The following is a 12,013-nucleotide window of genomic DNA, read 5'->3' as shown; positions in this document are numbered from 1 at the left end:
CCTTTGTGTTATTGGTGTTTAGAAATCTGTCAGTCTCTGCTGCTTTAAACACACTCAGTGACTGAGCTCCCACAGCCCTCTGGGGTAGAGGATTCCAAAGATTCACAACCCTCTGAGTAAAGAAATGTCTCCTCCGAGACCGGTCCTAAGTGGCTTCCCCCTTATTTTGAAATTGTGTCCCCTGGTTCCAGACTCCCCAACCAGGGGAAGCATCTCACCTGCACCCACCCTGTCTATTCCTTTCAGTATTTTATAAGTTTCTATGAGATCACCTCAGCTATGATTGAATGGCGGAGCAGATTCGATGAGCTGAGTGGCCTAATTCTGCTCCTATGTCTTATGGCCACCTCTCATTCTACGAAACTGTAGAAAATACAGGCCCAGTTTCCCCAAACTCTCTTCATAGGACAGTCCTGCCATCCCCGGAACAAGTCTGGTGAACCTTCATTGCCCTCGCTCTGTGGAAATAATATCTTTCCGAAGGTGAGGGGAGTAAAACTGCACACAGTACTCCAACTGTGGTCTAACCAAGGTTCTGTACAGTGGGTCTATTCTGGCCGGTCTCACGACTTTGCTTCCAGTGGGCTGATGCTCATTGACCCTGGGAGAGCACATTTCCACTGAAATGATTCACAAAAGCCGATGAAGGACATTTATTTTATCCTTGATAGTAAATCGTGTTCTTCCCCCACGACAGGTAGATCTAAAATAAATACATTTGTCTCTGATCTGTTAGAGTGTGTTAATGCAGAGATACCTACAATATATGGATATTGTGTGTGAAAATATGTATTATGTTAACTAGATGGAGCATCACAAACTAAAGTAAGGGGCATGATGGGTTTTGCTGACTTGAGCACATTAATCAGAGACACAGACAATGAGCTGCTGAGCCGGGCCTTTCATCAGTGGCACAGGCAGCAACGTGGAGTCCCTGTTAATTGAATTACTGAGTTAGAACCATACAGCGCAGAAGGAGGCCATTCGGCCCATTATGTCTGCACCAAACAAAGAACAAATGAGGAAATGAACAAAAGGGGATGGCACTGAAGCATGGTGGGTAGCTAGGCCAAGTCAGGAGTATTATGGTGAGGGGGATGGGTGATCACAGGGGCCTCAGGCAAAAGGAATGTGAAGGTAGCCTATTGGGACCAGTAATTGCTAAGATTACCTTATATGGCTAGGTTAAGGAATGTTAGAGAACCTATGGGAAACCCTACAATTGCCAAGTTACCTTATTTGGTCGTGTGTGTAACCTCATTTTTTTATACCAATGTATATGAGACAAAGTCTTTGTTCTATACCTCACTCACTCTGGGGATTCGACAAGACTCTGGCAGAGTGAGTCAGCTTGCAAGCTGCACAAATAAAGTAAATTGTTTTACCTACAATCCGACTCGTCTATTTAGTGAGACCAGACTGAGGGCAAAAATTCTCATTTGGTGTCAGAAGTGGGATCTCAACAGACGATCACCGGTCATCTGCGAAATCAGAACTAAACTAGTCTTGGACGGAGAGGAAATGGGCCCACGATGTGAGTGGTTGGAAAATGACCATGTCGGTTTTCCTCTGTCTCGTAGTCTGATAAAAGTTTGATCACTCGCCCATGGTCAAGTAAGATTGTCTCGACGAGATCAAAGGTCAGTCTGGCGGATTAGAAAAATTAAATTTCAGTTGATGTAGGTACGACTGAGGGTCGATGAGAACCCGAGGGAATATCCTAGCGATAATTCAGTTAGAAACTGAGGGAATATCCTAGTGATAGTTCAGTTAAAAGCCGATTAGAGAACTGAGGGAATATCAGGGATAATTCAATTCCGTGTGTGTTGAAACTAGAATTGATTAAGTTAAATTGCATTCTTGGACTGTAGTGGCGAACAACGCAGTCTGAGGAATAGTTCGAGATTAGGGGGAATTGTTTAGATAACACCCAGGTAGTCCGTTACAAGCATCATGTGGTAAATACCCAGACCAAGGAAGAGACTTTAGGCAGTTTTCCGCAGCTCTAAATAAGAAATTGGGAGATGAATAGCTACTAGGGGGAACCAAAGATTTGGAAATCGTTAAGAAAATTCAGGAGAAAATCTGAAAAATGAATAGGGAATGAAGGCCAAAGAGTTAAATGGATTATGGAGGCAATATTGCCAAGAGGAGAAAGATAAAACCCTGTTATCAAATTGGCAAGAAAATGCCCCTAAAATGGCAATATCAATTAGTGAAGGGGGAACCAGAAGACTCTGGAAATCCTGAAAAAGGAGTATGCATTCAAAAAACGCGCACAGAAAATGAAATGAAAATCGCTTATTGTCACAAGTAGGCTTCAAATGAAGTTATTGTGAAAGGCCCATAGTCGCCACATTCTGGTGCCTGTTCGGGGAGGCTGGTACGGGAATTGAACCGTGCTGCTGACCTGCCTTGGTCTGTTTTAAAAGCCAGCAATTTAGCCCAGTGTGCTAAACCAGCCCCATCACAGAAGGAAAGGGAGATACCTAAAAGGGCAGACTCGAGTGAGAAGAGTGGACTACGTAGTTCAATGGCTGGCCTTGCATTGACAGAGGTAGATGACGACCTAGAGAATTGGACCATGTCCGGTAGGGTCCCGACGGCACTAGAGGCATTGCCTTCACCACCTCCAGCGCCACCAGGGTATCATAATTTATATCCAGTCGCTGTTCCCCAGATTCAATTCATGTTGGCCACTCCAGTCCCTTTAGACTCAGTCTCACAGGCCCAGACGATTATCCCTCCCCCTCTGGCCGATCGTCTAGTAGCTCCGGAGGCACCGCTGCCAGCTCCTTCAATTGATAGTTCAGGTCCTACTTCCTCACCCCGACACCCGTTAGAAAAGGGAAACCCCGTTATACAAGCCCAGTTGGGTGGAGGACCCGATCTCGGACTATGAAAAAGGCATCTTGAGACCATCCGGAAACAATTACGCCTACGACCTAGATCCTTTAAGGCCAAGATGACAGGACAGAAAATTCTGTTACCACGTGACGAGGACCGGGACGGTTCTGAAGAACCGGAGCCCCCCATATCGGAAGGGGAGGACTCAGATGCTTCTGAAGAGGAATCTCCCCTACCTACACCACCTTTGACGCCCCCTAGCGAGACTCCGAGACAGTTACCGATTAGGAAAATGCCCAACCCTGATGTCGCTACATCGGCAGCTCAGCCCACGATCGATGTTTACTTTCCGTGGAGACCCAGTGAGATGATGGCTATTCTACCTGCAATCACAGACAGGAAGAAATTCCATGATGCTTTTGTGGACTATCTGAGAATCACCATCTCAGTTTACCAAGCAGACTCTAGGGACCTCTGGGCCCTAGTCCAACAGGTCTTAACCCCAGCCGAATACCGCAGTCATCTCAACCATTTGAATTATGCCGACCACGCGGCACTTCAACAGGCCCATGCCCTGGACGATGATAGACCGGCACAAATCCTGAAGGCACTAAGTGCCACGTTTCAAAAGCCCATAAACATCTCTGCCATCCTAGATATCAAACCCAAAAAGACTGAGGAGCCAGAGGAATTTCTGGAACGCTTTAATGAAATCTACCGTGGGCAATCAGGCAACTTACCGTATCAAAATGGTCAGAATTCCCCTCAATATTGTGCTATGTTAATGCATTGCCTACCACCTTCCGTGGCCACCGCTGTGAAATGGAATAACATGAATTGGACAGAGAACGACCCTTCCCAGATGGCCCAGGCAGTTAGATTTTACTGGAAGGAGGGCGGAGTACAAGAAGGGGGCCCAGTTACAAAAAAAGAGAGTATGTAATGAAAAAGGATGATCCGAGACCCCAACCGAGCGCAGGTATGGTGGCTTACCAGCTGGAACCCCAATATTGTGACCTCGGGTGGGTGGATCAACACGGGGGAGGATATCAAACCCACCCAAATGGATCTTCAGCCCCTCTCCATGGCCCGCCGTATGCACCAGCAATCTTGCAACTGCCACTCCCTCTGCGGGGCCATAGGTCCACCGGAAGAAGGCCGGGATATAGAGGGAATAATTCATGTTTCAACTGTGGCCACGCAGATCACTGGCATCAGGAATGTCCATTTAGAAGACAGGTGGCAGGAGGAGGATACCCGACGCAAAGGAGGGGGTACCCACCAAGGGGAGAGCAGACGAGGTACACCGACTTCTCCCAAACAAACCCCTTCCCATCACAAGACTCTGGCGAGCCAATTTAGTCATACGGACTCTCCATTCGGACAGAGAACCCATCGTTTCTCTGCAGATAGGAGATCAACATTACCCATCTATGATCGACACCGGAGCAGCCATGTCTTCAGTGCAATCGGAACTCCAGCTACCACTATCCGACCACACCCAGCATTTGTTGGGGTTCCAAGGCCAGGTGCGTCAGTATCCCATTTCGGAACCGGTGAAGGCAACTTATGAGAATGAGTCGACAGATCATCAATTTGTGGTCACCACCGGATTGGACTGCAATTTGTTGGCCCGAGATCTACTGTGTATCTTTCAGCTGCGGCTGGAATGCGGGGACAAGGGGATAATGGTTCAATCATGGAGGCCGAGACAACAGTGTTATGTCTCTACTACACCCCAGTGGTGGACGTTGGACATAGAACATTCGCTGTCCCACGTTACCCTGGCTTATGACAGAACCGGACAGAGCCGGGAATTAGAGGACAAATATCGGTCGTTAGTTGGGACCAGATGGCCAATCACGATTACAGCCACAGTCACGGGACAAGAAGGTACAGCCGTCTTTGTTACACTACCACCACATTTATGGCAACAATCCGCCTCCGTGGCCCCCCATATTACACGCCACAACCCATACCATGCCAAGGATCTGGGGCTTATGGTAAGGAGGGCGGTGGACCAATCGGATCTGACAGAATATGCACTCCAGGTACTGCCAGACGGCACTTCCATACGGTACTCCGAGGCCCGAGACGGTTAACACCCGACTCCAGCATCATCTGGGGCGCGACGTTTTGGAATATGTTAACCCTCAGGTTTGGGCGGATCACCCGTCACAGGTGGGACAGGCGGAGGTTACACCCATTAAGGACCATGTGACTCCGCCCTCCATTCGACAAAGCCCCTGAAACCCCAAGCCATCCCGTCTATAGCCAGATTAATCCAAGGACTGTTGCAACAGGGGATCCTTGTCCCGTGCCTATCAGAATGTAACACACCCATACTTTGCGGTGTCCAAACCAGGCAAACCGGACCAGTACCGGCTAGTACAGGACTTGCGTTCAATTAATGCCATCGCGCAGCCATTACATGCCCTCGTCCCTAATCCCGCCCACATACTGGCTCAAATCCCAGCCTGAGCCCGGGTCTTCGCCATAGTCAAACTCCAACACGCTTTCTTTGCTCTCCCACTCGCGCTTGAAAGCCAGTATTTGTTTGCCTTCACCTACAATGGACAGCAGTATAACTGGACCCGACTTCCACAGGGATTTGTTAACTCACCCATTCTCTTCTCCAGATGTCTGCAGACTCAACTCCAGACTCTGAATTTGAAACATGGTTCCACTCTCGTACAGTACGTAGATGACCTGTTGATAGTCAGCCCCGATGAGCCCAGTAACAGGGAAGATGTGATACAATTATTAAATCACCTATCCTCACTGGGCTATGTTGTTTCACAATCCCAGGTACTGGTGGCCCAGACAAAAGTCAAGTTCCTGGGAATCCTACTCACAGCCACAGAAAGAAGTCTCGAAACCAGTTGAATTGAACCTATGTGCCAACTCCCCGCCCCTACCACAGCCAAGGAGGTCCGTCACTGGCTGGGCATGGTAAATTATTGCGGGCAGTGGATACCAAACATCGCTGTCTATACTAAGCTGCTGATGCCTTACACCAGCAAGGAATGGACTTTTACTCTCGCCACCGAGGCCCTCGAAGCCTTCCGTCTCTTAAAACAGGCCTTATTACAAGCCCCAACCCTGGACAGGCCCTTATATGATCGACCGTTCCAGTTGTACTGCACTATTACTGAGACCAGACTGAGGGCAAAAGGAACGTAAATTCTCACAGAAACCTCCACGGGTCCACCCCTCCCATTTCCACCATTAGCCCAGCCAACGCCTTCACCCCCCCCCCCCCCACTGATGGGACCAGAGAGCGCAGCCGTGACCTGTCTAACCTTGGCTCCTGCACCAAGTTCCAACCCCACTTAGTTTGTGTGTGTCCAAGTCGGGGACAGCCCCAAACACCTTCTTTGCGAATGCCACATCGTCCCAATTGGGACCGTATACACTTACTAGCGCCACTAACCTCCCCTCCAGTGCCCCTGTCACAATCACATACCTACCTCCCTGATCTGCAACCACCTTCTCCATCTGGAAGCGTACTCTTTTGCTGACCATTACCGCTATCCCTCGAGCCCTTCCGTCAAATCCAGAGTGAAACATCTGACTAACCCAGCCCTTTTTAAGTCTCACCTGGTCCTTCACCCTCAAGTGAGTCTTCTGCAGCATTGCTACATCAGCTTTCAAACCTTTAAGATGCGCAAGCACCCTTGACCTCTTGACTGGACCTCCCAACCCCCTCACGTTCCACATGACTATCCTAACTGAGGGTCTCTCACTCCCCCCCCTTCTTAACCACCATCATCATACCACCAGGCTCTGCCCCATGAGCCTTACCCACCCCTATCCATTATTAACATCGAACCCCCCCCCCCCCCTCCCAGAATCCCCCCCCTGCACTTCCTCTCGAAAAAAAGTCTCCCTGTATCGATCCCCCCCCCCCCCTCTGCTCGGCTCGTAGGCCCATCAAAACTTGCCAACCAGGCTCCAATGTCCGCAGCCCTCCTCTCACCTCACCTCCGTTCACTAGCCAACTTTAGTTAGCTTGCACAGGTTCCTCCCCCCAAGGTATACTGTCACCTCCCACCCAGCCCCAGAGAAAAACAACAATCCATCCCATACAATTCATTGAAATAACATATAACCATCGCAACACAGAATGCCAATGAACCCAAACAATAAAAACTCTGTAACAATGTGAAGTAAAGAAAATTACAATACACGACAATGAAAAGAAAGTTATAGCATTTATACATTTTCCAGCTCCCCGTCCACAGTCCACAGTCTCTCTTCCAGCTCCGCTCCTCACGTCTGTCCCAAGCCTTCTGCCTGCACGAACGCCTCAACCGCCTCCACTGTTATACGTCACCCTCAGCTTCGCCGGGTATACCACACCATGTCGCACCCCCTTGTTGTAAATGTTGCCTTTACTCGGCCGAATGGTGCTCGTCTCTTTGCCAACTCCACCATCAAGTCCTGGTAAACCCAAACTCCACACCATCCCACTGCACCTCGGGCTTCTGCTTCGCCCAGCTTAACACCTTCTCCTTCATGTGGTATTTATGGAAGCAGATAATTACTGCTCCTGGCGGTTCATTTACTTTGGGCTTTGGCCTTAACGACCGATGAGCTCGGTCCAGCTCAAACCGGGAGGGTTCTCACTCTCCCCCATCAACTCCGTCAGCCCCTTAGCAAAGTACTCTGTTGGCCTTGAGCCCTCTGTCCCTTCAGGCAAGCCCACAATTCTCAGATGGTGCCGCCTCGAGCGGTTCTCCAAGTCCTCGAGCTTTGCTCGGAGTCCTCTGTTAGCCTCCACCACCCTCCGCATCTCGTCCCACATCGAGGTGAGCTGGTCGCTGTGCTGCGACATGGCCTCCTCCACTTCCTTCATCTTCTCGCCCTGCTCGCTCACCTCGGCCGATGTCTTTTTGCCACAGCTACCCTCACCGGGGCAATTTCCTCCTCCACCAATGATCTCAGTGCAACCGCCATCTCCTTCCTCAAAGCCTCCATGTGCCTCGCAAACTGCTTCTCCAGCTCCACAGCCATCACCTCGGTCATCTGTTCCACCGTAAGCAGTGCGGCCCCACCTTGCGGTCCGGCATCTGCCATCTTGTCAGTGCTTTTGCTGGTCCTCTCATTCGACGGCGAACCCACGTTTCCTCCCTTCTTCGCCGCTGCTTTTTGCATCTTTTTTTTCCCCCCAGTGATTGGTGTCATTCTTTTATTTAATGATGTGATATTCCCAATGAGAGAGTGACCTCGAGGAATTGAGCTGAGTTCTAACTGTACCATCAAGCAACATTGCATAATATTATGTATTAAAACCCCATTCCCGTTTGTTTCAGTCAGGTCAATGAACTTAAACTATGTGACGATGGAGCAATATAGGAAATGATAGAGGCAATGATTCAATAACAGTCCTGCTGATATTGTCTCTTTAAACATTTCAAATTCTTTTTTAAAATAAATTTAGAGTTTCCAATTATTTTTTCCACCTCCCCAGCGCGCTGGCTTCATCCGTCACAGCTGGAGGTCTGAGTCAGCCCGCCATCGGCGGCGAGACCTTCCCCCCCTCACCGCTCCCGCTGTCCGATCTCCCGTGTCTCGCGTTCAGGGAGCGAGCAGCCAGCTTCCGTCCTCCTCCACCTCCCTCGGCACCACCAGCAGCAGCTCACAGGGATCCTGGGTGATCTGATCCTGCAGGAACTTCCTCAGTTCCTCCTCATTCCCGATTGGAACCGGGGCCTTTAACTTGGAGTCCAGGTTGTAGTAGGCCCCGTTGATTTGCCTGACTGCCACCCAGTGCTTGCGCTGGATGGGGAGCGAGACAAAGCCCAGCGTCATGTTGGAGGGAATGTTGAGGATGAAGCCATGGACCCGGCTCAGCACCAAGCTGCTGAGCGACTTGCGTTTATCCCACCAAATCGCAGCAAGACCTTGAGTTAGCAAGGCGGCCATGAGGACGTTGACATCATAGTTCCCGGTTCCTAACAAACTGCGATGTGGATTCACCAGTGAGTCGGGAGCCAGCTGGCCGCTCAGCCCGTCCAGCAGCTGCTGGGTGAAGAGCGGCTGCTGCAGGAGGTTGTTGAGGGTGTGGAGGGCGCAGAGCTCCAGACGCTGCCGCTCGTGGTACAGCGGAGGGGGGGGCTCCGACATCCCCACACCTGGGGGGGGCTCCGACATCCCCACACCCGGAGAGTGAGGACAGGCCGCTGGGTGAGTCACTGCCAACCCCGAGGATGAGCCATTCCCGCCCAGGCCCGGACGGAGAGCCCTTTTTTATCTTTTAACGACTTATTGTTTTTCTTTTTCTTCCTTCAATCTAAAAAAAGAAATGTCTTCAAAAATATTTTTTTTAAATATTCCTCAAAACGTCTCCTGGGACCGGATTTCCGACTTCTTAAAAAAACACACTCTAGGCGGGAGCCACCCGGTGTGGAACATCTCCACTACGTTGCGCCCTGGCTTCGGGCCTGCTGCCTCATCCTCAGTTTGGCTCCACCCCCGTTGCTCCAAATGCGTGTGTCCCGGGCCCGACACCTCAGCTCCGGCCGCCAGACACTCGCGTGGGGTTCCTCGCCGGTTATAAAACCGGCCCGGCTGGACGCCCGGGACAGCTCCAAAGGCCGCCGAAAATCGGAGGTGGTGGGGGGGGGGGGGCCACCGGCGGGAGCTCCTCGAGGACAGAGACTTGGACTCTTTCCACAGTCAGTCCCCTGGAACACACTCACTCGGGTGTGTGTGTCTCGGTGCTTTTGATGCCGACAGATCGGGCAAACGTTTCTCCTTCGAGGTTCAAAGTCTGATGATACTCAGATCCCAAGGTATTGAGTGACTCTGTAAGACCGAGACGTGATAATTGAGATTTCTGTCTGTAATTCCTCCTCTTGTAATATCTGTAAAAGGAGTTTACAAAAGTCAACACAGTACAGGATAGAAATTCAGAACAGAGAATTCTAGTTTCTATGGAACATTCCTTCCTCTCATTCCCCAGTACCTCAACTCCAATATCTATTCCCCAGACCTAGTCTCCAGGGAGCGGACGCAGAGATATGGAGTTTCGGAGCTGTGAGTACAGAAACCTTATCTCGAGGATTTGCAGCCGAGTCTCCAGGGAGCGGGCCCCGAGGGACAGGGTATCGGAGCAGTGACTGTAGGAAGGATGAGCTATCTGACCATTGCACCCTGGTACAGGAGGCCATCCAAGCGGGGAGACAAAGTGGTAGTTGTCAGGAATTCTATAATTAGGGGAACTGATAACATCGTTTGTAGGCAGGACCGAGAGTCCCACATGGTATGTTGCCTGCCCGGTGCCAGTGTGAAGGGCATTTCTAACCGGCTTGAAAGGATATTGGAGAGGGAGGGGGAGGATCCCGTTGTTGGGGTCCACGTTGGGACAAACAACATCAGCAAGAGTAGGAAAGAGGACCTGTTTGGGGAAAATCAGGAACTAGGAACAAAATTAAAGTACAGGTCCTCAAAGGATATAATCTCTGGATTATTACACGAGCCACATGCAAATTTGGCACAGGGATGAGAAAATTAGGGAAGTAAACGCGAGGCTAAAGGAGTGGTGCAGGAAAGAGGGGTTCCATTTCACGGGGCACTGGCATCAGTATTGGGACAGGAGGGATCTACCATTGGGACGGTCTCCACCTGAGCCGATCTGGGACCAGTGTCCTTGTGGAAAGGATAAATAGAGAGGTCAGAAGGACTTTAAACTAATAAGTGGAGGGGGAGGTCTCAGGGGAACTCAACACAGTCCAAAAACAAGTAGTAGGATGGTCTGGACTGGACAAATACACCGGTTATAAAGTTTACAGGAGGGACAGAGAATACGGCAGAGGGGGTGGAGTAGCCTTACTGATTAGAAATACTATCACCTCAATGGTGAGGATTGGATTTGTTAATTGTCACGTGTACCGGGATACAGTGAAAAGTATTGTTCTGCGTACAGTTCAGACAGATCATTCCATACATGAGAACAATACATAGGGCAAACATCAATACACAAGGCGCCTTCTCCTCCTCCAAAATAGCCCCGTAAACCACCAATACTACCCCTTCCCCAGTCCCCCTGCCGCCCCGGCTCTACTGGGAAGCTCTGTATCTCCTTTCTGGCAAAGTCTCGAACCTGCATATATCTAAATATTTCCCCCTGCTCCAGCCCATACTTCGCTCCCAGCTCCTTCAATCCTGCAAAACGACCCCCAAGAAATAAATCTTTTAGTGTCCTAATTCCTTTCCAATCCCATCTCTGAAAATTTCCAATCCCACTTCCCTGGCTCAAATCTATGGTTACCCTCTCCTTTTTTAAGGAGAAAGTCGACATAGCATTATTACAGGAAACTCATCTGGATGATAAGGAACACTTTACATTGAGGCGGAATTGGGTGGGGCAGGATTTTTCATCAAGTAGCAGGGATGTGGCAATCCTTATTAATCAAAATACCCCTTTGAAGGTTGAAACCTGCACCAAGTACAAAGGAGGTAGATATGTGATCATTAGAGGTTCGGTGCATGGAGATGTTGCTTCCATAATGAATGTTCATGGATCCCTGAATTACTCCCTGGAGTTCATTACTAAGGCCATTGTGCATTTTGCAGAGTTAGCTTCAACTAACTCTTTTGTGATTGGTGACTTCAACTGCCCCTTAAATCCGCTGGTAGATAAGCTCCCGGTTACCAGCCTCCCCCCCGCCCTCCCCTCCCCTCCCCTCCCCTCCCCTCCCCTCCCCTCCCCTCCCCTCCCCTCCCCCCTCCTCCTCCTCCTCCTCCCCCTCCCCCTCCCCCCCGCAAGCTAGGGCGTCGGCCTTTACTTGTGAGGAGGTGGGTTATGTAGATGTTTGGAGAACTTTGCACCTGAGGGGTGGAGATTTTACCTTCTTTCCAGCCCTAATCAATGTCATACTAGAATCAACAACATTTTTATGTCAAGGATGATCCTACACCTGGTGTCCTCTTGCACCGTCATGACCATTGATTGTGGACCATCCCCTTGTTTCTCTGGAATTCTACTCGAGGGTTCACCCCCAGGTCGAGAATGTGGAGGTTTGCTGCCTTTCTGATAAGAGATACTTCATTTACTAAGCATTTTAATAACGAGTTGGAGTTCTTCCTTTGGGTTAATCCGACCCCTAGTATTCCCCCCTCCATTTTATGGGAGACATGTAAAGTTTATGCTCGGATGCTG

General features: G+C 50.0%; 1 pseudogene; it reads right to left on the bottom strand.

The window, feature by feature from the left end:
• Positions 1 to 7,042: 7,042 nt before the first annotated feature.
• On the bottom strand, positions 7,043 to 9,710 carry LOC140422094 (josephin-2 pseudogene; annotated as a pseudogene).
• Between the last annotated feature and the right edge of the window lie 2,303 nt (positions 9,711 to 12,013).

This window comes from Scyliorhinus torazame, chromosome 5, assembly GCF_047496885.1.
Source record: "Scyliorhinus torazame isolate Kashiwa2021f chromosome 5, sScyTor2.1, whole genome shotgun sequence".
Lineage (NCBI taxonomy): Eukaryota > Metazoa > Chordata > Chondrichthyes > Carcharhiniformes > Scyliorhinidae > Scyliorhinus > Scyliorhinus torazame.
Note: the sequence above shows the minus strand (reverse complement) of the source record. Positions and strands in the feature narration are given on the sequence as shown.